This window comes from Budorcas taxicolor, chromosome 4 (genome assembly GCF_023091745.1).
Source record: "Budorcas taxicolor isolate Tak-1 chromosome 4, Takin1.1, whole genome shotgun sequence".
Taxonomy (NCBI): Eukaryota; Metazoa; Chordata; class Mammalia; order Artiodactyla; family Bovidae; genus Budorcas; species Budorcas taxicolor.
The window spans coordinates 3,197,551-3,223,343 of NC_068913.1; positions in this window are offsets into that span (position 1 = coordinate 3,197,551).

Consider the following 25,793-nt stretch of genomic DNA (forward strand, 5'->3'; position numbering starts at 1 on the left):
AATTGACAATATATTAGGAGACACAGAAAAAAAGTCACCATATAACAAAACACAATGATAAGTCTTATAGTAGGACTATACTCAACCTATATTGTTTATGAGTTTTTGAAATAAAGAAAAAATTGTCCAAAAAATACATGAGTGAAATTATGCTTGCAAATATATTATGCTTATGTGAATTCTGGGTGATTGAGGACTTATAAGCTAAGAATATAGATGAAACAGTCAAGGTAGAGGTAACAAGTTGTGAAAAGTGGGGAGTTTGGGAAGTTTAGGAAATATTGATGGAAACTGTTTTATGTGTTTGAAGCAAGGTTACATGACATGATGGAGGCAAGGTGCAACTAAAACTTCAGCAGGGGAAAAATCTGCCAGGTTATGTCAGCCAATAGTAAAAGGTGAAGGCTTATTCTTACTCTGTGGGCCAATTAAAGGAGAAGTGAACTTTAGAAAGACAATTCTCTTGCATCATGAGACTCTGGGAAATCCCTGCCACTGTAATCAAGATTCTCAGCAACAACTTTTTAAGAAGTTTGCATCCGCTGGAAAAATTTGTTCTTGTTCAATTCTCATTAATCTGATATAGTATATCTACAGGTGCCAGCCATTACAGTGCCAAAAGAAGCAGTAACAGACAAAGAGGGAAGTAAGAATTCTTCCACTAAGGGAGATATGTTGACCTTTACCCTGAGAATTTATATCTTCCTTGTACTTTCATTTCTGAAAACAAAGGAGCTTAACATTGTTTTCCAAAGGAGGAAGAAAATATTATAAGTGGAGGTTAATTACTTTACAATATTATATTGGTTTTGCCATACATCATAAATTAATATTTTAAAAATAAATAAGTAAATAAAAAAGAAAAAACAATATATTGTAAGTGATGTTACATCCTGCATGGCTGTCAAGGAGGAGTAACAAGGTCATATGTTTGGACTTAAAGATTACTAAAGATCTCTCTTATCATCTTTCCAAATAAGTCTTTATTGTTGAGGACTTTGAGTTCAAATAAAAATAGAGCTCATTCTCAATGATCAGAGGACACTAGCTGCAATATCTCCAAACTCCTGCTGAACAAACTGGAAAGAAAACTCCTTCTACTCTCCTCTCCTAAATTTGTAGGACTGCAGGCTTAAAGAGGCTGAAGAGTTTCAGGAAAATTTGAACTGCAGATGCACCCCCATTTAAGGTTATCTACACCATAAAGAATATGCAGCAATTCAACAAATATAGAATAAATTCTTATCCTTTATAAATAATTTTAATGTTACAATTGGATAAAGTTTCCCGAACTATGAATTCACCCTAAGACATGAGGATATTCATCTCATCTATATGTCTGTAGTAGGATTTTAAAGTGAAGAACAGGGAGTAAGGAAAAGAAATACAAATGGATGTAATCTAAAAATAAAATATTTATTGAAAAACAATAGATTTTATGAATAGGAGTCTGACACTGAAGAACAGCAATTCTTGTCTTTAACAATTTTGTTAGATTTTACTGTGACAGCTGTCATATCAGCATACATTTAAAAAAACATCAAAATTGGTGAAAGTTTGTGTGACCATTTTCATACTGAAGATGGAAGTAAAAAGGCAATAATTCAGCATAATATGTTTTACTATTTCAAGAAAGATAAAAACACAACTGAAACAGATAAAAGTATTTATGCAGTGTATGGTTTAGGTGCTAAAACTGATTGAATGTATAAACAGTGGTTTGTGAAATTTCGTGTTAGAGATTTTTAGCTGGAGGATGTTTCACAGTTGGGTGGATCAATTGAAGTTGATAGCAATCAAATCAAGACATTATATGAGAACAAGCAATGTTGGGAGATAGTCAACATACTCAAAATATACAAGTAACCCACTGATAATCATTTGTACCATCTTGTCTTGGTTCATCACTTTGATGTTTGGGTTCCACATAAGTTAAGTGAAAACAAAACAAAACAAAAACAGAAAACCTCTTGACCATATCTCTGCATACAATTCAGTACTTAAACATAGTGAAAATGTTCCACTTCACAACAAATTTTGATGGGTGATGAAAAATAGATACTGTAAAATGATGTGGAATGGAAGAGATTATGGGCTAACTACAACAAAAGCTGGTCTTCATCCAAAGAATATGTTGCATATATGGTGGGATTGGAAGAGACTCCTCTATTATGAGCTTCTTCTGGGAAATCAAATGATCAATTCCAACAAGTACTTCCCCCCAGTTAGGCCAAATTAAAGCAGCGCTAGATGAAAATCATCTGGAATTAGTCAATAGAAAATGCATAATCTTCCATCAGGATAATGCAAGGCCACATGTTTCTATAATGACCAGAAAAAAACTTTTACAGCTTGGCTGAGAAACCCTGATTTATCCACCATATTCATTAGAAATTACACCTTCAGATTTCCATTTATTTCAGTCTTTACAATATTCTCTTAATGGATAAAAAATTCAATTTCCTGGAAGACTATAAAAAACAATTTTGGGTTTTTTAACAGTTTTAAGAGTTTTGGGAACATGTAAATATGAAATTGCTTGAGAAACAGCAGAAAGTAGTGAAACAAAATGGTGAATAATATGTTGTTCAGTAAAGTTCTTGGTGAAAATGAAAAATGTATCTTATCTTTACATAGAAACAAAAGAAAAAAATTTGGCCAACCCAACGCTAAGCTCAAAAATGAAATGGATTGTTTCAGAATATAGTACAAATGTTGAAATTTGTAAAATATGGAAGAAAAATTCATAAGAGTATAAGGGAATTCCCAAAGACAAGAACAGAGTGATTAACGGGAAGAATGATTCCTGGAAAGAAATAAATCCTAGATATTCATCAGAAAGACTGATGCTGAAGCTGAAGTTCCAATACTTTGGCCACCTCTTGCGAAGAGCTGACTCATTAGAAAAGACTCTGATGCTGGGAAAAGTTGAAGGCAGGAGAAGAAGGGGACGACAGAGGACAAGATGGTTGGATGGCATCACTGACTCAATGGACATGAGATTGAGCAAGCTCCTGGAGATTGCAAAAGACAGGGAAGCCTGGAGTGCTGCAGTCCATGGGTTGCAAAGAGTTGGACATAACTGAGTCACAACATGAAATTATATTTAATAACTCATCAGAACAATTTAGAAGGAGATTAACAGTTGCAGTACAGAATAAATTAGAAGAAACTCATACATGCACACACTGTAAATAAGCTTCAAAATGTCAATTATAAAGAAGTATTCTAAGCTCCAACAGTGATGAAATGAAGATACATCTAAAGAGCAGGGATCGCATGGACATGGCAAGGCTGTAGAACCCAATGATGCAGTATGTGAGTGTTGAAAAGGACCTTACTCACCACCTGTGCATCACTGGATGGTTTACTCAACTTTCTCGACTCCAGATTTCTTATCTGTAAAAATGAATATAGTAATCACTTGCCTTATTAGACAGAATATTAATTTAGTTGATCTTTATAAAATAACTAGAACAGTGTCTGGTACTTAGCACCAGTTTGTTATGATTGTAATTTTCTGATATTTCTAGTGACAGTAGCTGTAATAGGACTATGAAGCAATATTAGAGAAGTACTTAAAAAAGTCAAGTTTGGCCCTGGAGAGTGGAACAATCATTTGACTCTGAAGATGAAATGAAGATCTTTCAGACATTTAAAGACTCAAGGAGTTTGTCACACCCAGATTATCTTTGAAAGAAGTACTGAAAATGTAGTTCATCAGAGAAAAATAGCAAATCTATACAGAATAAGGGAAATGCACATATCAGTGATGATCTAAGAAATAAGTAAAATATAGTATTGCCTAAAGAAGGTAGTTTTGTCAAAACAAATGACTTACAACAATGAGAAGTGGAAATATCTAGTATTATCTTTAACAAAGTTGGAGGAAGGTAGAGAGAGTAGGATATGAAATATCTTAAGTGAGGATATAAAGTCAATTTGAAAAATCTTATTTTGGAATAAAATAAGTGGATTTTGACTCAAAAGAGATTCTCTGTTACCTTAAAAGTGACCAAAATTTTCTGGTTAGAGTAAAAATCTTAAATGGCCCAAGTACCACTAAAGAACATCTACCATCATAAAAGAGCAACAGGCAAATTTGATGAGATAAATTCCCACTGAAAGTGTCTCCAAGATACAGAAAATGATGTACCAATATCATATGAAGAGTCTAGAGTTATTATCAAATTCAGAGTAAGACATTTTAGGAAAAAAAAAACTACAGGATTTGGATTTCCCTGGTGGTCTAATCGTGAAGACTTTGTCTTCTAATGGCGGGGTGTGATATTAGGAGTCAAGATCTCACATGCCTCGTGGCCAAAAAACCAAAAAAACAACAATAACAACAACAAAAACAAACAAAAAAAAAACAGAAATAATATTGCAACAAATTAAACAAAAACCTTCAGAATTGTCCGGATTAAAAAAAAAATCTTCAAAAAATTAAAAAAAAGAAAATTACAGGCTAATAACTCCCAAATATATATATATATATATATGCCAAGCATTATATGGAATATTAAATTTTTCTGTATATTACAAATAATCACTAATAAATTTTACATTAATAGTTATGTTTCATCATTACAAATGGATTAATCATTACATTAACTAACAAAATATTAGCTTTGGGTTTTTTATACTTTTTAAATTATTACCCTTATTGTAGCAAAACAATATATATCTAGATAAAATTTATTTTCAGTCTGAAGAAATATATGCCAAACTTGTTACCTCTGAGACATGGGAACCAAATAGAGCTTTTCAAATAGGGGATTTACTTGATCTATAAAGTAATTATTTAACAGAAAAGAGATTAAGAACTTGTGGGAAAGTGGAAGTCACTCAGTTGTGTTCAATTCTTTGTGACCCCAAGGACAATACAGCCCATGGAATTCTCCAGGCCAGAATACTGGAGTTGGTAGCCTTTCTCTTCTTCAGGAGATTATCCCAAACCAGGGATCAAACCCAGGTCTCCCTCATTGAAAGTGGATTCTTTACCAACTGAGCTGTCAGGGACGCCAGAAAATAGATGAATGAATAGCTTATGTATTCAACTAAAATTTAATATCATAAAATATGTACATATGATGAAAGATGATTATTGCACTAGTGTATGGATGTCTGGTGGTCAAGGAGACAAATTACCAAGCTACTGTTGAAGTTTAAGTAAAGCACCATGTGATTTCATAATAAAACCATGATGTTGAGAACAGAAAATTAGTTCTATGTTACAGAAATAGAAGAGAGAATGAGCAGTGCAAAGATAAATAGGGGATGAAGCACAAAGATAATTCCAGAATGCCTCTAATTCAATAATGATGATGAATATTTGGATGTGCCATTTTCCAGTAATATTTTTAAAAGACAATTTCATGGTATAAAATGATTAGATGATCTTTGAGTCAAATATGTCAATAAGGAAAAATATATCTTCAAAATATTGTGTCAGATTTATTTCTGGCCATTAACAGAGTGATAAAAATAAGTGATATGATCTGAATAAATTATGGACTTTAGTTAGTATGTTAATATTGGGTCACTAATTGCAAGAAATGTACTGCAGGAATTTGGCAGGGAAACTGTGTATGTGGGTGGGGAGTAGGGTTATTAAAACACTACTATCTGCTCCTTTTTGTTGTTGTTGTTCAGTTGCTCACACATGTCCAACGCTTTGCAGCCCCATGGACTGCAGCATGCCAGGCTTTCCTGTTCTTACTTATCTCCCTGAGTTTGCTAAAACTCATGCCCACTGAATTAAAGATTGTATCCAATCATCTCATCCTCTGTCACCCTCTTCTCTTCCTGCCCTCAATCTTTCCCAGCATCAGAGTCTTATCCAATGAATTGGCAATTCATATCAGGTAATCAAAGTATTGTAGCTTCAGCTTCAGCATCAGTCCTTCAGTGAAAATTCAAGGTTGATTTCCTTTAGAATTGATTGGTTTTATCTTCTTGCTGTCCAAGGGATTCTCAAGAGTCTTGTCCAATAGCGCAGTTCAGAATCATCAATTCTTCAGTGCTCAACATTCCTAATGGTCCGACACTGACATCCATATATGATTATTGGAAAAACCAGAGCTTTTAGTATATGGGCCTTTGTCAACATAACCATGTTTCTGCTTTTTAATATTCTATGTTTGTCATAGCTTTTTTTTTTTTTTTCTTCCCAAAGGAGCATGCATCTTTTCATTTTATGGCTGTAATCACCATCTGCAGTAATTTTGGAGCCCAATAAAATAAAATGTGTCAAATTTTCCATTTTTTCCCCCATCTCTCTTTCATAAAGTGATGGGACCAGATGCCATGATCTTCACTTTTTGAATATTAAGTTTTAAACCAGCTATTAAGTCTGTTCTTTCACCTTCATCAAAAAGCTCTTTAATTCCTCTTCACTTTCTGCTCTAGAGTTATGTCATCTGCAAATTTGAGGTTATTGATTCTTCTCCTGGCAATCTTGACTCCAGCTTGTGTTTCATCCATCCTGGCCTTTTGCATGATGTGCTCTGCATATAAATTAAATAAGCAGGGTGTCAATATACAGCCTTGACATACTATTTTCCCAATTCTGAACCAGTCTATTGCTCCAGGTCTGGTTCTAACTGTTGCTTTTGATTTGCATACAAGTTTCTCAGGAGGCAAGGTAAGGTGGTCTGGTATTTCCATCTCTTTAAAAATGTCCATGTGTTGTCTTTCCACACAAAGATTTAGAGTAGTCAATAAAGCAGAAGCACTAAGCGCAGGCACCTGCGGGCAGCGCACTAGGCACAGACGGCTGCAGCCGGCACACTAGGAACACTATGTGCGGCCAAGAGGAGCTACTCCACATCTGAGGTCAGGGGCAGCAGCCTAGAGCGCCAGGCTGTGACAGCAAAGGAACGGCCGAGAGGAGCTACCCAGTGTCCGAGGTCAGGGGCGGTGGCAGGGAGGAGCTACCCTGCATCCAAGGCCAGGGACGGCGGCCAGGAGGAGCTACCCCATGTCCGAGGTGAGGGGCGATGGCCGAGAGGAGACACTCCATGTCCAAGGCCAGGAGTGGCGGCCAGAGGAGCAAATCCACTTCCAAGGAGCAGTGGCTGCATGGGCACAAGAGGGACTAGAGGAGCCATCTCACGTTGAAGGTCAGGAAGGGTGGCGGTCAGGAGATACCCCTCATTCAAGGGAAGGAGCAGCGGCTGCACTTTACTGGAGCAGCCATAAAGAGATATCCCACACCTAAGATAAAAGAAACCTAAATATGATGGTAGGTATTGTAAGAGGGCATCAGGGGGCAGACACAATGAAACCATACTCACAGAAAACTAGTCAATTTAATCACACTAGGACCACAGCCTTGTCTAACTCAATGAAACTAAGCCATGCCCGCAGGCCAACCCAAGACGGGCGGGTCATGGTGGAGAGGTCTGACAGAATGTTGTCCACTGGAGAAAGGAATGGCAAACCACTTCAGTATTCTTGCCTAGAGAACCCCATGAACAGTATGAAAAGCAAAATGATAGGATACTGAAAGAGGGACTCCCCAGGTCAGTAGGTACCCAATATGCTACTGGAGATAAGTGGAGAAATAAACTCCAGAAAGAATGAAGGGATGGAGCCAAAGCAAAAACAATACCCAGCTGTGGATATGACGGGTGATAGAAGTAAGTTCCGATGCTGTAAAGAGCAATATTGCATAGGAACCTGGAATGTCAGGTCCATGAATCAAGGCAAATTGGAAGTGGTCAAACAAGAGACGGCAAGAGTGAATGTTGAAATTCTAGGAATCAACGAACTAAAATGGACTGAAATGGGTAAATTTAATTCAGATGACCATTATATCTACTACTGCAGGCAGGAATTCCTCAGAAGAAATGGAATAGCCATCATGGTCAACAAAAGAGTCTGAAATGCAATACTTGGATGCGATCTCAAAAATGACAGAATGATCTCTATTGGTCTCCAAGGCAAACCATTCAACATCACGGTAATCCAAGTCTATGTCCCAACCAGTAATACTGAAGAAGCTGAAGCTGAACGGTTCTATGAAGACCTACAAGACTTGTTAGAACTAACACCCAAAAAAGATGTCCTTTTCGTTATAGGGGACTACAATTCAAAAGTAGGAAGTCAAGAAACACCTGGAGTAACAGGCAAATTTGGCCTTCTAATGCAGAATGAAGCAGTGCAAAGATGAATAGAGTTTTGCCAAGAAAATGCACTGGTCATAGCAACACACTCTTCCAACAATACAAAAGAAGACTCTACACATGGGCGTGATGCTGAAATCAGATTGATTATATTCTTGGCAGCCAAAGATGGAGAAGCTCTATACACTCAACAAAAACAGGACCAAGAGCTGACTAAGGCTCAGATCATGAACTCCTTATTACCAAATTCAGACTTAAATTGAAGAAAGTAGGGAAAACCGCTAGACTATTCAGGTATGACCTAAATCAAATCCCTTATGATTATACAGTGGTAGTGAGACATAGATTTAAGGGCCTAAATCTGATCAATAGAGTGCCTGATGAACTATGGAATGAGGTTCATGACATTGTACAGGAGACAGGGATCAAGACCATCCCCATGGAAAAGAAATGCAGAAAGCAAAATGGCTGCCTGAGGAGGCCTTACAAATAGCTATGAAAAGAAGAGAAGTGAATAGCAAAGGAGAAAAGGAAAGATATAAGCATCTGAATGCAGAGTTCCAAAAATAGCAAGAAGAGACAAGAAAGCTTTCTTCAGCAATCAATGCAATGAAATAGAGGAAAAGAACAGAATTGGAAAGACAAGGGATATCTTCAAGAAAATTAGAGATACCGAGGGAACATCTCATGCAAAGATGGGCTCGATAAAGGACAGAAATGGTATGGACCTAACAGAAGCAGAAGATACTAAGAAGGGTGGCAAGAATACACAGAAGAACTGTACAAAAAAGATCTTCACAACCCAGATAATCATGATGGTGTGATCACTCATCTAGAGCCAGACATCCTGGAATGTGAAGTCAAGTGGGCCTTAGAAAGCATCACTATGAACAAAGCTAGTGGAGGTGATGGAATTCCATTCTATTTCAAATCCTGAAAGATGATGCTGTGAAAGTGCTGCACTCAATATGAAAGCAAATTTGGAAAACTCAGCCGTGGCCACAGGACTGCAAAAGGTCAGTTTTCATTCCAATCCCAAAGAAAGGCAATGCCAAAGAATGCTCAAACTACTGCACAATTGCACTCATCTCACATGCTAGTAAAGTAATGGTCAAAATTCTCTAAGCCAGGCTTCGGCAATACGTGAACTGTGAACTTCCTGATGTTCAAGCTGGTTTTAGAAAAGGCAGAAGAACGAGAGATCAAATTGCCAACATCTGCTGGATCATGGAAAAAGCTAGAGAGTTCCAGAAAAACATCTATTTCTGCTTCATTGACTATGCCAAAGCCTTTGACTATGTGGATCACAATAAACTGTGGAAAATTATGGGAGAGATGGGAATACCAGACCACCTAACCTGCCTCTTGAGAAATCTGTATGCAGGTCAGAAAGCAACAGTTAGAACTGGACATGGAACAAAAGACTGGTTCCAAATAGGAAAAGGAGAATGTCAAGGCTGTATATTGTCACCCTGCTTATTTAACTTCTATGCAGAGTACATCATGAGAAATGCTGGACTGGAAGAAACACAAGCTGGAATCAAGACTGCCAGGAGAAATATCAATAACCTCAGATATGAAGATGACAGCACCTTTATGGAAGAAAGTGAAGAGGAACTAAAAACCCTCTTGAGGAAAGTGAAAGAGGACAGTGAAAAAGTTGGCTGAAAGCTCAACATTCAGAAAACGAAGACCATGGCATCCGGTCCCATCACTTCACTGGAAATAGATGGGGAAACAGTGGAATCTGTGTCAGACTTTATTTTTTTGAGCTCCAAAATCACTGCAGATGGTGATTGCAGCCATGAAATTAAAAGACACTTACTCCTTGGAAGAAAAGTTATGACCAACCTAGATAGTATATTCAAAAGCAGAGACATTACTTTGCCGACTAAGGTCCGTCTATTCAAGGCTATTGTTTTTTCCAGTAGACATGTATGGATGTCAGAGTTAGACTGTGAAGAAGGCTGAGCACCAAAAAATTGATGCTTTTGAACTGTGGTGTTGGAGAAGACTCTTGAGAGTCCCTTGGACTGCAAGGAGATCCAACCAGTCCATTCTGAAGGAGATCTGCCCTGGGATTTCTTTGGAAGGAATGATGCTAAAGCTGAAACTCCCATATTTTGGCCACCTCTTGCGAAGGGTTGACTCATTGCAAAAGACTCTGATGCTGGGAGGGATTGGGGGCAAGAGGAGAAGGGGACAACAGAGGATGAGATGGCTGGATGGCATCACTAACTCGATGGACCTGAATCTGAGTGAACTCTGGGAGTTGGTGATGGACAGGGAGGCCTGGCGTGTTGTGATTCATGGGGTTGCAAAGAATCGGACAAGACTGAGCGACTGAACTGAACTGAGACGTTCTTTTGGAGTTCTCTTCCTTTCCCTATGATCCAACATATGTTGGCAGTTTGATATCTGGTTCATCTGCATTTTCTAAATCCAGCTTGTACATCTTGAATTTCTCAGTTCATGCACTGTTGAAGCCTCTTTTGAAGGATTTTCAGCATAGCCTTACTAGTATGTGAAATGAGTGCTATTGTGCCGTAGCCTCTCCGAGAAGTGCTTTGCTGACAGTGTAAATCACATATATCTACAAAATATATTCTGTAATACATTCTACATACATGCATGCCTGTGTATATATGTGTGTGTATGTGTACAAATATGTACTAATATATCACAAGGAATCACAATATCACCATTGCTAGCAGTATTCACAGTAAATAAGTTCATTCAAAGTAGTTGTGATTAGAGAAAGGCTAGGTTAATGCACAAATCAATCATTCCAGGACATAAAAATTACTGTTTAAGACCTGGTATGACATTGACTTGCTGTGTGAATTTCTGGTCAAAAATAACTTATGTAGACTCAGCAACTATGTCTATCAAATGAAAGCAATTTATTTTACCTACTTCTGTGCCATTTAAGTATGAAGTTGACTGAGGAGGAGGGATTGAACACATAGCCTTACATGACAGCCATAACAAAGGAGTTTCTTGTTACCACGTTTTACAATATGTTTGTTTGTTTGTTTGTTTGTTTTGTAGTTGTTGTTTCCTCTATACACTTAGAATCAAGGAATGTGTTTGATAAGATAAAACTTTTGAGGCCATAGACTAGAAGACTAAAACTTCCGAAAATCAGCATTAAAATAACTCTTCAGAAATAGTCTTGATATCATAATAAATTTCCTCAATTTTCCCAAGAATAAGTAGAAAAACTTGATCCCAAATACCATAAAAACTGGTGTTTAATGTCAGTTTTTGCCAAATTAGTTATATTAGAGGAGAAACAGCCACAAAGGAATGCAAGAAAAGTTTACAGCAGGATATTTTCTCTAACACAGAGCAACATTTATCATTGTTAGGCAGTGAGTCAATGATCTTGCTTAGTTGTTTGTCAAAGAATAATTGTTGTTGCTTTTCAGTCACTAAGTCATGTCCAACTCTCTGTGATACCTGTTTACCAAGTTCCCCTGTCCATGTGATTTCTGAGGCAAGAATACTGGAGTGGGTTGCCATTTCCTTCTCCAGGGGATATTCCTGATCCAGAGATTGAACCTATTTCTCCCATTCGGCAGGCAGATTCTTTACCACTGAGCCACCAGGAAAGCCCCTAAAGAATAATTAAAAACATTCAAATTTGAAAGCATACCTGTTCCATTACTTCAGTTATTTGCCTTCCGCCCCCCCCCCCCCCCCCCGCTTTATGTAGTACCTTAAAGCTATATTTAATAATGGTGAAAGTCCCTGACACTAATTATGCTTTTTAAATCATGAATAGTCTTCTAAGTGACTTTGGTGTCAATCAGGAAGCCAGCTTAAGAATTAGTTTATATTACATATTCATAATAATGGTGCAACCTTATAGAGAGACATTTTATTTTGTCAGGGATATCTGTCATATAAGATTATTATAATGAAAAAGTGGGGCAGATATTTTTAGATGAACTTGACACTGCTAAGTAAATCAGCTCAGGATATGTTATTTGATAAGGGCACACTGTCTGTGCTGATTATCCAGCTGTTTTAGAGCACTTTAATATTCTGGTAAATTAAATAATAGGAAAAAGGAGATTGGCTTATCTTTGGATTTCAGAAAAAAAAGTTATAATCGGATTCAAATGAAAACATATAACACATTACAAATTATATTGAATTTTTTCATTCATAATAATTTAAAATTATCTATCTAAGCCTGGCATTTTTAAAAATATTTTATGTGTCTGATTTTATAATCAATTAAAAACATTTCGATAAATAACTTCACGTCAATATCTATCAAAATAATTTTAGATACGAGAAAACAGATTGACAAGGGGTAATTTCAGTACACGAACAGCTGAAACCTGGGTTTCTGTGGAGGGCGAACCCAAATAAATGTAGCTCAGTAGGTGGAGAGCTGGAAGGCACAAGGCAAGAATATTGGAGTGCTTTGCCATTTCCTTGATCTCTTCAGCAGGAAGGGCTATAGAGGAAGTTTTCAAGGATTCACTGAAAGTACTGAAATCCCACACCCCATCCTACTCCCACACTTTACTCCCTGAAGCCAGAGATTGCCACCAAGTCTCTAACATAAAAATGGAGGTTTACATTCTGAACAGGTTTTACTTTTCACTTTCAATTTTTTAATCATGTCAAAGTAAAAATCAATAACACAGAGATAGGAATTCAATTTTAATTTTCCAGATTATCTCAAAGCTATTTACTAATATATCTGCCCCTCTTGAAATGTAATATTATCCTCAAAGTATATTATTTTCATGTACACTAGACTTGCATCTCTGTTAGCTCTTATTTTGATTTTCTCTGAAATATCTGTTTTGTTCCACATATTTTTTTGTTCCAATGATAAAGCATTTTAATGCTATAAATTGACATACATTTTAAATAACTTATGTGCTCTCCTTTTCACTAATCTCTTCCAGACTACACAGGTACTTGGGGACCTACTGTATATTTATGCTGTTTATACTATATATATATATATATATATATATATATATATATATATATATATATATATATACACTGTATACAAATAAGCATATCAGTATATGTAAAGCTTATTGAGGTACTCAATAAAGGACATAAATAGTAGAGACCTACCAGATGCTGAAATGATCAAAAGGTAATGGAAAGGATATCCATAAGAACTGTACTAAAAAAATCCAGATGAACCAGATTACTACTACAGGGTGGTGAGCCACCCAGAATCAGACTCTCTGGTTCACTCTCTTCATTCTGGAGAGCGAAGTAAAGTGGGTCTTAGGAAGCACTACTGTTAATAAAGCTAGTGGGTGAGACAGAATTTCAGTAGAACTATTCAAAACCCTATAGGATGATGCAATCAAGGTGCTACCTTCAAAATGTTAGCAAATCTGGAAGACCCAGCAGTGGCCACAGGAATGAAAAAGGCCAGTCCTCATCCAAATTCCCAAGAAGGGTAGTACTAAAGAATATACTAGCCATCAGAAAATTGCACTCATCTTCCATGCTAGTACAGTCATGCTTAAAATCTTGCATGCTAGGCTTTAGCATTATATGAAATAAGAACCTCCAGATATCCAAGGTGGGTTTAGAAACGGAAGAGGAACCAGAGATTAAATTGCCAACATTTGGTGGATCATAGGGAATTCCACCTACCTCTGTTTCATCCACTATGCCAAAGCCTTTTACTACGTGAATCATAATAAACTGTGGAAAACTCTTAAAGAGATGGGAATACCAGATTATCTTACCTGTCTCATGAAAAGCCTGTATGTGGGTCAAGAAGCAGCAGTTAGACCTCTGTATGGAAGAGCTAACTGGTTCAAGATTGAGAAAGGAATACTACAGGACTGTCTTCTGTCACCCTGTTTAATCTATATGATGAGCACATCATGTGACATGCTGGACTGGATGAGTTACAAGCTGGAATCAAGACAGGTAGGAGAAATATCAACAACTTCAGCTAAGTGTTTGATACCAATTTAATGGCAGAAAGCAAAGAGGAACTAAAGAACCTCTTGATGAGGGTGAAGGAGGAGAGTGAAAGAGCCTGCTTAAAACTAAATCTTAAACAAGCTATTACAAATCTAGACAGTGTGTTGAACAGCAAAGACATCACTGTGCTGACAGAAGTCCATAGAGTCAAGTCTACGGTCTTCCCAGTGGTCACATATGGTTGTGAGAGCTGGACCATAAAAAGGCTGAACACTAAGGGATTGATACCTTCAAACTGTGGTGCTGGAGAAGACTCCTGAGAGTCCCTTAGACAGCATGGAGATCAAACCAGTGGAAATTAACCCTGAATACTCTTGGAAAGGACAGATGCTGAAACTGAAACTCCAGTATTTTAGTCATCAGATGTGAACAGATGACTCATTGGAAAAGTCTCCAATGCTGGGGAAGATTGAGGGCAGAAGGAGAAGAGGGTAAAGCCTACTCATTTTATCTAGGTTTTCAAATGTATTAGCATTTGATTCTTGATAATATTGCTCTGCTGTTGTTGCTCTTCTCTGTTAGAAATTATCTCGTTTTCTGTGTGCATCTTTTTCCTTCTCCCCTCCTTTTTTCTTTTTTCTTTCCATGATCAATTTTACTAGTACCAAAAATAACCTACTAATACAAGCAACAGCATGGATAAATCTTAAAATCTTTGTTAAGTAATAGAAGTCAGACTCAATAAAGTATATACTCTGTGATGCCATTTGTATAGAATTCTAGAAAATTCCAACAAAGGTATACTGACTAAAAGCAGATTGGTGGTTGGGGTCAGTTCTACAGAAGTGATGGACAGTAAAGGGTCAAGGAGCATCTTTGGGATGATGGAAATGTTCTGCATCTTACTTTTTGACAAGAGGTTAATGCATATATACGTTTTTTAAGACTTGTTAAGTGTTGCAGTCTAAATGGATCTGTACTGTATTGGTTTGTAGTGTGTAAATCATAACCCATTAAAATTGATTTTAAAAACTAACTCCATTATATTCTAATCCTTTTACTAGTACTAAGAAGCCTGATATTAATACAATTCTCTTCCCTTTGTTGATAATCCACTTTTTTCCCTACGGTGATTCAATATTTTTCTCTTTTTCCCGTGCAATTATTACATTTTGTGATAGTATGTTGACTTTCGGTTTCTTTTCTTACTTCTCACACGTTAGCATGCCATACAGTTTTTCAATTTGAATGTTTTAATTTTTCTTTGTTTCAAAAAAGTTTAGCTTCATGATCTTTTTGAATATTTCCCATTCCTTGATTTTCTTTTCTCTCTCTCTCTCTTTTTTTTTTAAACTGTTTTACTATGAAGGATTTGGCTAACTGGCAATTGGAGTCTCGCAATACTACTTCTATAAATTGTATATTCTATTTGTCCTTTACTGCTTTTAGGAGAATTTTCAATGTGATTTTCTAATATTCTTGACCAGCATACAGATTTCTCAGGAGGCAGGTCCGGTGGTCTAGTATTCCCATCTCTTTAAGAATTTTCCACAGTTTGTTGTGATCCACACAGTCAAAGGCTTTGCCATAGTCAATGAAGCAGAAGTAGATGTTTTTCTGGAATTCTCTTGCTTTTTCTATGATCCAACAGATGTTGACAACTTAATCTCTGTTTCCTCTGCCTTTTCTAAATCCAGCTTGAATATCTCAAAGTTCTTGGTGTATGTACAGTTGAAGCCTAGCTTGGAGAATTTTTACCAGTGAATGCTGCTGTTGCTGCTGCTGCTAAGTCGCTTCAGTCGTGTCCGACTCTGTGCGACCCCATAGATTGAGATTAGTGCAATTGTGTGGTATTTGAACATTCTTTGGCATTGCTTTTCTTTGGGATTAGAATGAAAACTCTCCTTTTCCAATCCTGTGGCCACTGCTGAGTTTTCCAAATTTGCTGTCATATTGAATGTAGCATTTTAACAGCATCATCTTTGAGGATTTGAAATAGCTCAGCTGGGATTCCATCATCTCCACTAGCTTCGTTCATAGTGATGGTTCCTAACGCCCACTTGACTTCACACTTCAGGATGTCTGGCTCTAGGTGAGTGATCACATGGCTATCTGGGTCATTAAGATATTTTTCATACAGTTCTGTTTGGGATTAGCACATACACACTCCTATATATAAAATAAATAACAGGGACCTATTGTATAGCCCAGAAAACTATACTTAATATCTTTTGGTAATCCATAACGGGGAAGAATGTAAAAAAAAAAAAAATAACAATAATACAATCATTTTGCTATACAGCTGATACTAACAAAACATTGTAAATCAACTATATGTAAACAAAAATTTAAGAGTAAAAATGAAAACAAGAAAAAAATTGAGTCTAAATATTTATCTATGCAATAATATAGCTTTCGAAAATTGATAGGTCTCATATACACTAATATATACAAACATTTGTTTAACATCATAATCTTATCTTCTTAACATGCACTTTGATAAATTAACAAAATTGTTTAAATATCTTGTCATTTTTTTCCTACAACAAACTGTAAACCAGGTCCTTTTAAAAATATATATATTCCTACAGGTAGAGTAAGTCATTTTAAATGTTTAAGTCATACTGCACATTTCCAGATTTCTTTCAGAATATGTGTCCATTTATATTGTGTGTTATATCAGCAGTCTTTTTAGTACGGTGTTAGTGGAAAGCTGTGATAAAGAAAACTGAGCAGCTCCTGATTAACTGCAAACAGATATCACTCTTTAGAATTCAACTTTCCCTTTAACTTTATCAGTTCAGTTGTTCAGCCTACAGCATGCCAGGCTTCTCAGTACATCACCAACTCCTGGATCTTGCTCAAACTCATAACCATTGATATGGTGATGCCATTCAATCATTTCATCCTCTGTTGTCCCCTTCTGCTTTCATTAACTTTTTAGGTTTTAACAATATTCATTTTGAAAATTTTTATTTGCCAGTCATTGAAAATACTGACAATTTCTATCAAAAACTAGCTAGAAAGTATCTGTTAATATAAGGTGGCAATAAAGGTGTATATTTCTTACTCAATGTATTACCAAATACCACAATTTTCTTGGGCATGAAAAGAGAAATGAAGAAAAGATGTCAATGTTACTATCTGACTGAGAAAGATTCAAGGTGAAGGAAAATCAAAATGGATGCAAATGTTGTTTTATATTGAAAAGATAGAGTCTGCAATGAAGTTTTAATTATCTGCAAGTAGGATATTAAACATACAACACAACATCTTTTTTTCCACTGTGTAGAAATATTGACTCAAATGCCAATATAATGTCAGATGTTATTCCTATATGGCACCAATGGATGCTAAAACAAAATACCACCTAGTTAATTCTATTGATTTACCAAGTATTTAACAAAAAAATACACATGCAAAGCTGAGATATTAAATTTCACCTGAATTCTTGAAAGAGTTACAAAATGAATCATTTCTCAAGAATAACATTAAATTTCAAACATTATAAACACAAAAATTATGCTGCTCAATATACCTAGCAGCATTAATAAAAGTGGATGTTACTCTTGTAAAGATAAGAATATACATCTGAAAAATATAAAAATAATAAAATAAATGATACACTCTCCTAAATAACTCTCCAGTTAATTTTGAGAGGGAATATTAGCACTAATACAAAAAATATTAAGCATTTGTATTTTTCAAGAAAATGAAAGTACTGATATATAAATATATTGACTGTGTTCAACTAATTTATATTAAATTTGAGCAGGTATTTTGTTAAGTCAATTTTTTTTTTTCCAATTTATCTGTCAGAGTTGATGTGTCACTGTGTGTGATTCATAATAAGGGAACCTGGAAACAGATTCTAAGAGCTCGGCAAATACATGAGTGCTGCTAGAGGCTCCTCAGTATGCAGGATTTCATAGTCCTTAGCATATGAGATGATGCTCTAGTGGTGTCTGTTTTTCCTAGCCATCACTTTACAATTCTGCTGTCACGTACTAAAGGTTAAGTGGGACCACTCTATTGTACCAAAATATGGTGATGTCAGTCATCTCCAAGGAATACAAAGATTTGGACTGCCAAAAATTATTTACACAAAGGGTAAGATTCTAACAGATATGGTGACAGTCCTTCACACTTTCCATCTCCATGACATCCTACAATTTTTCCTTTTCTCCCTGCCTTCTTTCTTTTCTTCCCTCATTTCTTTATTCTTACTGTTAGAATCCACTATAGTTTATGCAAACACTTGAAATCTTATTTCACTTGCATCCATGCATCTAAAGGAGGTAACGTAAAGTCTTATGAATTTTATAAATTCATCCATTCCACTCTCAGTAGTAATATGGTATAACTCAGTTTTCAAAGATGAAAGGAAAAGAATAATAAATATTGCATTCCAAGTAAGTTCAGTTTTGTGACTTTTTAGAGAAAACATTCCGTTATCTAATGTTTTATCCTCATGTTAAATTATGCAACTTAGTACAATATCTATTTAATGAAATTTCTCAAAAAAATTATCATTTCAGTTCAGTTCAGTTCAGTTGCACAGTCATGTCCAACTCTTTGCGACCCCATGAATCGCAGCACGCCAGGCCTCCCTGTCCATCACCATCTCCCAGAGTTCACTCAGATTCACGTCCATCAAGTCAGGGATGCCATCCAGCCATCTCACCCTCGGTCGTCCTCTTCTCCTGCCCCCAATGCCTCCCAGCATCAGAGTCTTTTCCAATGAGTCAACCCTTCGCAAGAGGTGGCCAAAGTATTGGAGTTTCAGCTTTAGCACCATTCCTTCCAAAGAAATTCCAGGGTTGATCTTCAGAATGGACTTGTTGGATCTCCTTGCAGTCCAAGGGACTCCCAAGAGTCTTCTCCAACACCACAGTTTAAAAGCATCAGTTCTGCGGCACTCAGCCTTCTTCACAGTCCAACTCTCACATTCATACATGACCACAGGAAAAACCATACACTTGACTAGACAGACCTTAGTCGGCAAAGTAATGTCTCTGCTTTTGAATATGCTATCTAGGTTTCTCATAACTTTTCTCCCAAGGAGCAAGTGTCTTTTAATTTCATGGCTGCAATCACCATCTGCAGTGATTTTGGAGCCCAAAAATTAAAGTCTGACACTGTTTCCACTGTTTCCCCATCTATTTCCCATGAAGTGATGGGATCGGATGCCATGATCTTCGTTTTCTGAATGTTGAGCTTTAAGCCAACATTTTCACTCTCCTCTTTCATTTACACCAAGAGGCTTTTTAGCTCCTCTTCACTTTCTGCCATAAGGGTGGTGTTATCTGCATATCTGAGGTGATTGATATTTCTCCCGGCAATCTTGATTCCAGCTTGTGTTTCTTCCAGTCCAGCGTTTCTCATGATGTACTCTGCATAGAAGTTAAATAAGCAGGGTGACAATACACAGCCTTGACATTCTCCATTTCCTATTTGGACTCAGTCTGTTGTTCCAAGTCCAGTTCTAACTGTTGCTCCCTGACATGCATACAGATTTCTATTGAGGTAGATCAGGTGGTCTGCTATTCCCATCTCTCTCAGAATTTTCCACAGTTTATTGTGATCCACATAGTCAAAGGCTTTGGCTTAGTCAATGAAGCAAAAATGGATGTTTTTCTGGAACTCTCTAGCTTTTTCCATGATCCAGCAGATGTTGGCAATTTGATCTCTCGTTCTTCTGCCTTTTGTAAAACCAACTTGAACATCAGGAAGTTCACGGTTCACGTATTGCTGAAGCCTGGCTTAGAGAATTTTGAGCATTACTTTACTAGCATGTGAGATGAGTGCAATTGTGCGGTGGTTTGAGCATTCTTTGGCATTGCCTTTCTTTGGGATTGGAATGAAAACTGACCTTTTCCAGTCCTGTGGCCACTGCTGAGTTTTCCAAATTTGCTGGCATATTGAGTGCAGTACTTTCAAAGCATCATCTTTCGGGATTTGAAATAGCTCAACTGGAATGCCATCACCTCTACTAGCTTTGTTCGTAGTGATGCTTTCTAAGGCCCACTTGACTTCACATTCCAGGATGTCTGGCTCTAGATTAGTGATCACATCATCATGATTATCTGGGTCATGAAGATCTTTTTTGTACAGTTCTTCTGTGTATTCTTGTCACCTCTTCTTAATAGCTTCTGCTTCTGTTTGGTCCATACAATTTCTGTCCTTTATCGAGCCCATTTTTGCGTAAGGTGTTCCCTTGGTATCTCTAATTTTCTTGAAGAGATCTCTAGTCTTTACCATTCTATTGTTTTCCTCTATTTCTTTGCATTGATTGCTGAAGAAGGCTTTCTAATCTCTTCTTGCTATTCTTTGGAACTCTGCATTCAGATGCTTCTATTTTTTCCTTTTCTCCTTTGCTTTTTTCCTCTCTTCTTTTCACAGCTATTTGTAAGGCCTCCCCAGACAGCCATTTTACTTTTGTGCATTTCTTTTCCATGGGGATGGTCTTGATCCCTGTCTCCTGTACAATGTCACGAACCTCATTCCATAGTTCATCAGGCACTCTATCTATCAGATCTAGGCCCTTAAATCTATTTCTCACTTTCACTGTATAATCATAAGGGATTTGATTTATGTCATACCTGAATGGTCTAGCGGTTTCCCCTACTTTCTTCAATTTAAGTCTGAATTTGCTAATAAGGAGTTCATGATCTGAGCCACAGTCAGCTCTTGGTCTTGTTTTTGTTGAGTGTATAGAGTGTCTCCATCTGTGGCTGCATAAAACATAATCAATCTGATTTCGGTTTTGAACATCTGGTGATGTCCCTGTGTAGTCTTCTCTTGTGTTGTTCAAAGAGGGTGTTTGCCATGACCAGTGCATTTTCTTGGCAAAACTCTATTAGTCTTTGCCCTGCTTCATTCCACATTCCAAGGCCAAATTTGCCTGTTACTTCAGGTGTTTCTTGACTTACTACTTTTGCATTCCAGTCCCCTATAACGAAAAGAACATCATTTTGGGTGTTAGTTCTAAAAGGTCTTGAAGGTCTTCATAAAGCCATTCAACTTCAGCTTCTTCAGCATTACTGGTTGGGGCATATCATTGGATAACTGTGATATTGAATGGTTTGCCTTGGAGATGAACAGAGATCATTCTGTCATTTTTGAGATTGCATCCAAGTACTGCATTTCAGACTCTTTTGTTGACCATGATGGCTACTCCATTTCTTCTGAGGGATTCCTGGCTGCAGTAGTAGATATAATGGTCATCTGAGTTAAATTCACCCATTCCAGTCCATTTTAGTTTGCTGATTCCTAGAATGTCGAAGTTTACCCTTGCCATCTCTTGTTTGACCACTTCCAATTTTCCTTTATTCATGGACCTGACATTCCAGGTTTCTATGCAATATTGTTCTTTACAGCATCGGAGTTTGCTTCTATCACCAGTCACATGCCCAACTGGGTACTGTTTTTGCTTTGGCTTCATCCCTTCATTCTTTCTAAAGTTATTTCTCCACTGATCTCCAGTAGCATATTGGGCACCTAATGACCTGGGGAGTTTCTCTTTCAGTATTCTATCATTTTGCCTTTTCATACTGTTCATGGGTTTCTCAAGGCAAGAATACTGAAGTGGCTTGCCATTTCCTTCTGCAGTGGCCACGTTATGTCAGACCTCTCCACCATGACCTGCCCGTCTTGGGTTGCCCGGCAGGCATGGCTTGGTTTCATTGAGTTAGACAAGGCTGTGGTCCTAGTGTGATTAGATTCACTAGTTTTCTGTGAGTATGGTTTCATTGTGTCTGCCCTCTGATTCCCTCTTGCAACACCTACCATCTTACTTGGGTTTCTCTTACCTTGGGCATGGGGTATCTCTTCACGGTTGCTCCAGCAAACGACAGCCGCTGCTCCTTACTTGGGACGTGGGCTATCTCTCTACCACCACCATTCCTGGCCTTCAGTGTGGGTTAGCTCCTTTAGGCCCTCCTGCACCTGCGCAGCCACCGCTCCTCCGGTTGCTCCTCCCGGCCTCAAGCGTGGGTGGCTCCATCCAGCCTCCGCCCTTGACCTCTTGCTTGGGGAGGCTCCTCCTGGCTGCGGGCCCTTGCCGTGGGCGTGAGGTGGCTCCTTCCAGTGCAGCCCTTGGCCTCAGGGACGAGGTCGCTTCTCTCGGCTGCCCCTGACCTTGGACGTGGGGTAGCTCCTCCCAGCCACCACTGACCTCGGACGCAGGGTAGCTCCTCTCAGCCGTTCATGTGCCGTCGCAGCCTGGCACTCTAGGACACTGACCCTGACCTCGGACGTGCAGCCGCCTGCGCTTAGTGCGCTGGCCTGGCTCTCGCAGCTGCCTGCGCTTAGTGCGCCGGCCCAGCTCTCACAGCCACCTGCGCTTAGTGCGCTGGCCCAGCTCTCGCAGCTTTTTTAAAAGTGGTTTAAATATTCTTACTGACATTTTTCTATATGTGAGTGAAACAGAAGTTGCATAACTGACTCATCATCCTTTAAGGTCTCTAGTAGACTCTAGTCCTTAACAGCTTGATCTCATTCTTTAGAAGCTTAAATTCTAAAAAAAAAACAAAACCCTCATTCTATGACAGTTTATATTCTATAAATAGTGACTTTGGAAGGAAATCAGGTTATTCAGTGCATGATAAAGTTAATATTGGGGCTTTCCACGTGGTGCTAGTGGTAAGAACCCTCCTGCCAGTGCAGGAGACATAAGACTTGGGTTTGACCCTAGGTTGGAAAGATCCCCTGGAGAAGGACATGGCGACCTATTCCAGTATCCTTGCCCGGATAATCCCCTGGACAGAGGGGCCTGGTGTGCTAAGGTCAACTGAATTGGAAAGAGTTGGACATTACTGAAGCAACTTAGCGTAGCACAGAACAAAGTGAATATTGGATCGTCACATGCAGTAAAAGTAATAAAATTATCACACTGCCTGCTGCATCTCTCAGTCATGTCCAACTCTTTTCAACTCCATGGGCTGCAGCCCACCAGGCTCCTCTGTCCATGGGATTCTTCAGGCAAGAATACTGGAGTGGGTTGCCATGCCTTCCTCCAAGGAATCTTCCCTACACAAGAATCAAACCCGCCTCTCTTCAGCTGCTGCATTGTAGGTGGTTTCTTCAGAGCTGAGATACCAGAGAAGCCCAAATAAAGTATCTACATTTATTTAAAATAATAAATAGTATAAGGACAAGAAGGGATTTTGTAAACCAAGTTGATAAGATGAAGAGTTGAGTTCATAGGTATTTTCTTCTTTGTGCATATTTAACTTCTTATCCTTAAATGGTCTTTGTTGATAATGCATTGCTGTTCAATAAGTGCTACTTTAAAATACAAACCTGATCATACACTAAGCTATCTGTATTTCAAAGAAAATAGTGTGATAAATAAAACCATTTGGATATGTAACATTTGTGCACATTTTGAATCCAAATAACCAAATTTATTTTTTGTTCAAACTTATCCTTGACAAGAACACTGAAGAATGTAGGAATGTGTATTTCCCCCCATTTTCTCCTTTAGTTCCAGCCGTTGTCTCCCTGGTGGCTCAGATGGTAAAGCATCTGCCTGCAGTGCAGGAAACCCGGGTTCAATCCCTGGTTTGGGAAGATCCCGTGGAGAAGGAAATGGCAACCCACTTCAGTACTCTTGCCTGGAAAGTTTCATGGACTGAGGAGCCTAGTAGTAGCCATCAACAGTTCCTGGGATTGCAAAGAGTTGGGCACGACTGAGTGACTTCTGTTTCAGTATTGTCAGGAAGAGGAGCTGACAGGGAAAGTGTGGACTAGAGTACATTTATTTTCAAGTGCACATGTCAGTAAGCACAGGGGGAATGAAGACAGTGTTCATGGGACTGTATCCCATGATAGAGGACAGTGGACACATATGACTAAATCAAATAATCAGAATTAAAAATATAAGAAAAGTACATCAGAATAAAGACTCACTCAGTTATAAATTTGCAATATAAATATATTGAAAGATACAATTCTATTTTTATCTTAGAGTATAACTGCTATTCATTTTATGAATAAATGAGTATATTATTAGTATTTCAGAAATGTTTATCTAAATCCCAAAGCTTTCCAAAATATTTTCAGTGCAACCTTAAAAATTTGAATTAGGACATAAAAAGTGAAATTGAGAACCAGTTACATTTTAAAATAAGATTATTTTGTTAAATGGAAAACTCATGTAAAATTTAAGAAGAAACATCTAAAGTAGAGTAGGGTCATTCTTTTCAGAATGCAAAACCTCTTACTAGGATATCTGAAGATGAATTTATAGAAACTATGCAAAGACACAGAATAGCAAAAAATCACTGAGAGAAAGCTGTGAATTTGCAAATAGTCAGGTGCTCCCAAGACTCAGCATCATGGGATTCCTGTGGAGTTTCTTGCTGTCCCCATGAGAGAGACTCACCTTAGTATCAAATGCCACTATACTATAGAACAGTCTTCAAGGAAATCTAGCCAGCAATATGGGTTTTGTTCTTGATTTATCTTAATACATGTCCTTTTCAAAATTCTGCAACAATCCCTGCCTCACTTGGAAAACATGATCCATAAATTGAACCTATTTCTGGAGATTGATCCCCTTTTTCAATTTCTGAGCCTGAGTTTTTTTTTCTTGTCTTCTTGCCACACACAGCCATTTCATCCCCTAGGAGATTATAGTGGGAGATTATGTCCACATCTCCATCTAGTGCCTGTGGGACAGCAACTGGGCAATGGTGTTCCTTGGTACCCACTATGTGTCCCACTGGTTAGAGTTTTGAATGCTTCTAATTCTTAGGTTCAGAAGCACAAATAATAGAGTGTTATTTCTGCTCTGTTTTGAGTCTCTGAATACAATCTTCCCTATCTCTCACATTTCATTTTTCCATTTTGGAGTGAAGACAGTGTTCATGGGTCCTATTTCTCTGTGCTGGCCTGCATTTTCCTATTACAGAGCTATTTTAAAAGGTCAGCCCCTGACCACCTAGTGTTCTACTCCACCTGAATTTTTGTCAGTTCTCTCCTATTTCCTGGCATATATCGTAGTAAGGGACAGGCTAAAAGAAGCACTGAAAAGAAACTGGGTTTTTCTTGTATTTGGATAATATGCTCATTAGACAGTGGTGCATTATTCAGTCAAACAGCAAGGAAAGCAATATGAATAAATTGTTGTTTCAAGAAAAAAGAATATTGTAAAATGTTATTATTTTAAAATTATAAAATACTATTAATAAAGATACAAAAACATCCAATATTGTAAAGTAGTCATCCTCCAATTAAAATAAGTAAATTGAATAAAAATAAGGGAATTCAATATTCAAGTTGATGCTAAAAGACATTTTGAAAATATATCAATGAAAAAATATGTATGTGTATATATATATGTATATACTTGTACATTATAAACTGAATCACTTTGCTCTACACCCAAAATATGGTAAATCAGCTATGCTTCAATTATAAAAAGAAAAAAGAAACAAAGCCGAGAAAAAGACTCTAAAAAAATATGCCAAATTAGTAGCTTAAAGTATGCAATTTTTTTCCCTTAAGTACGCATAAATAATGAAGATTTTGGTGGCAAATATTGAAAATAAAATGCTTCTTTTCATACGAAAAGCTCTTAACATTTTGCTTTAACATATTTGATGACAAAATATACAAGTCAATTTGTTGGGTGAATTTAGCCATGTATACCACTAACATAATTGTCCTGATACTTTCACATTTATATGTTGCTTGCTTTAAAATTGAATTCAACCAAATAAATACTCTTAC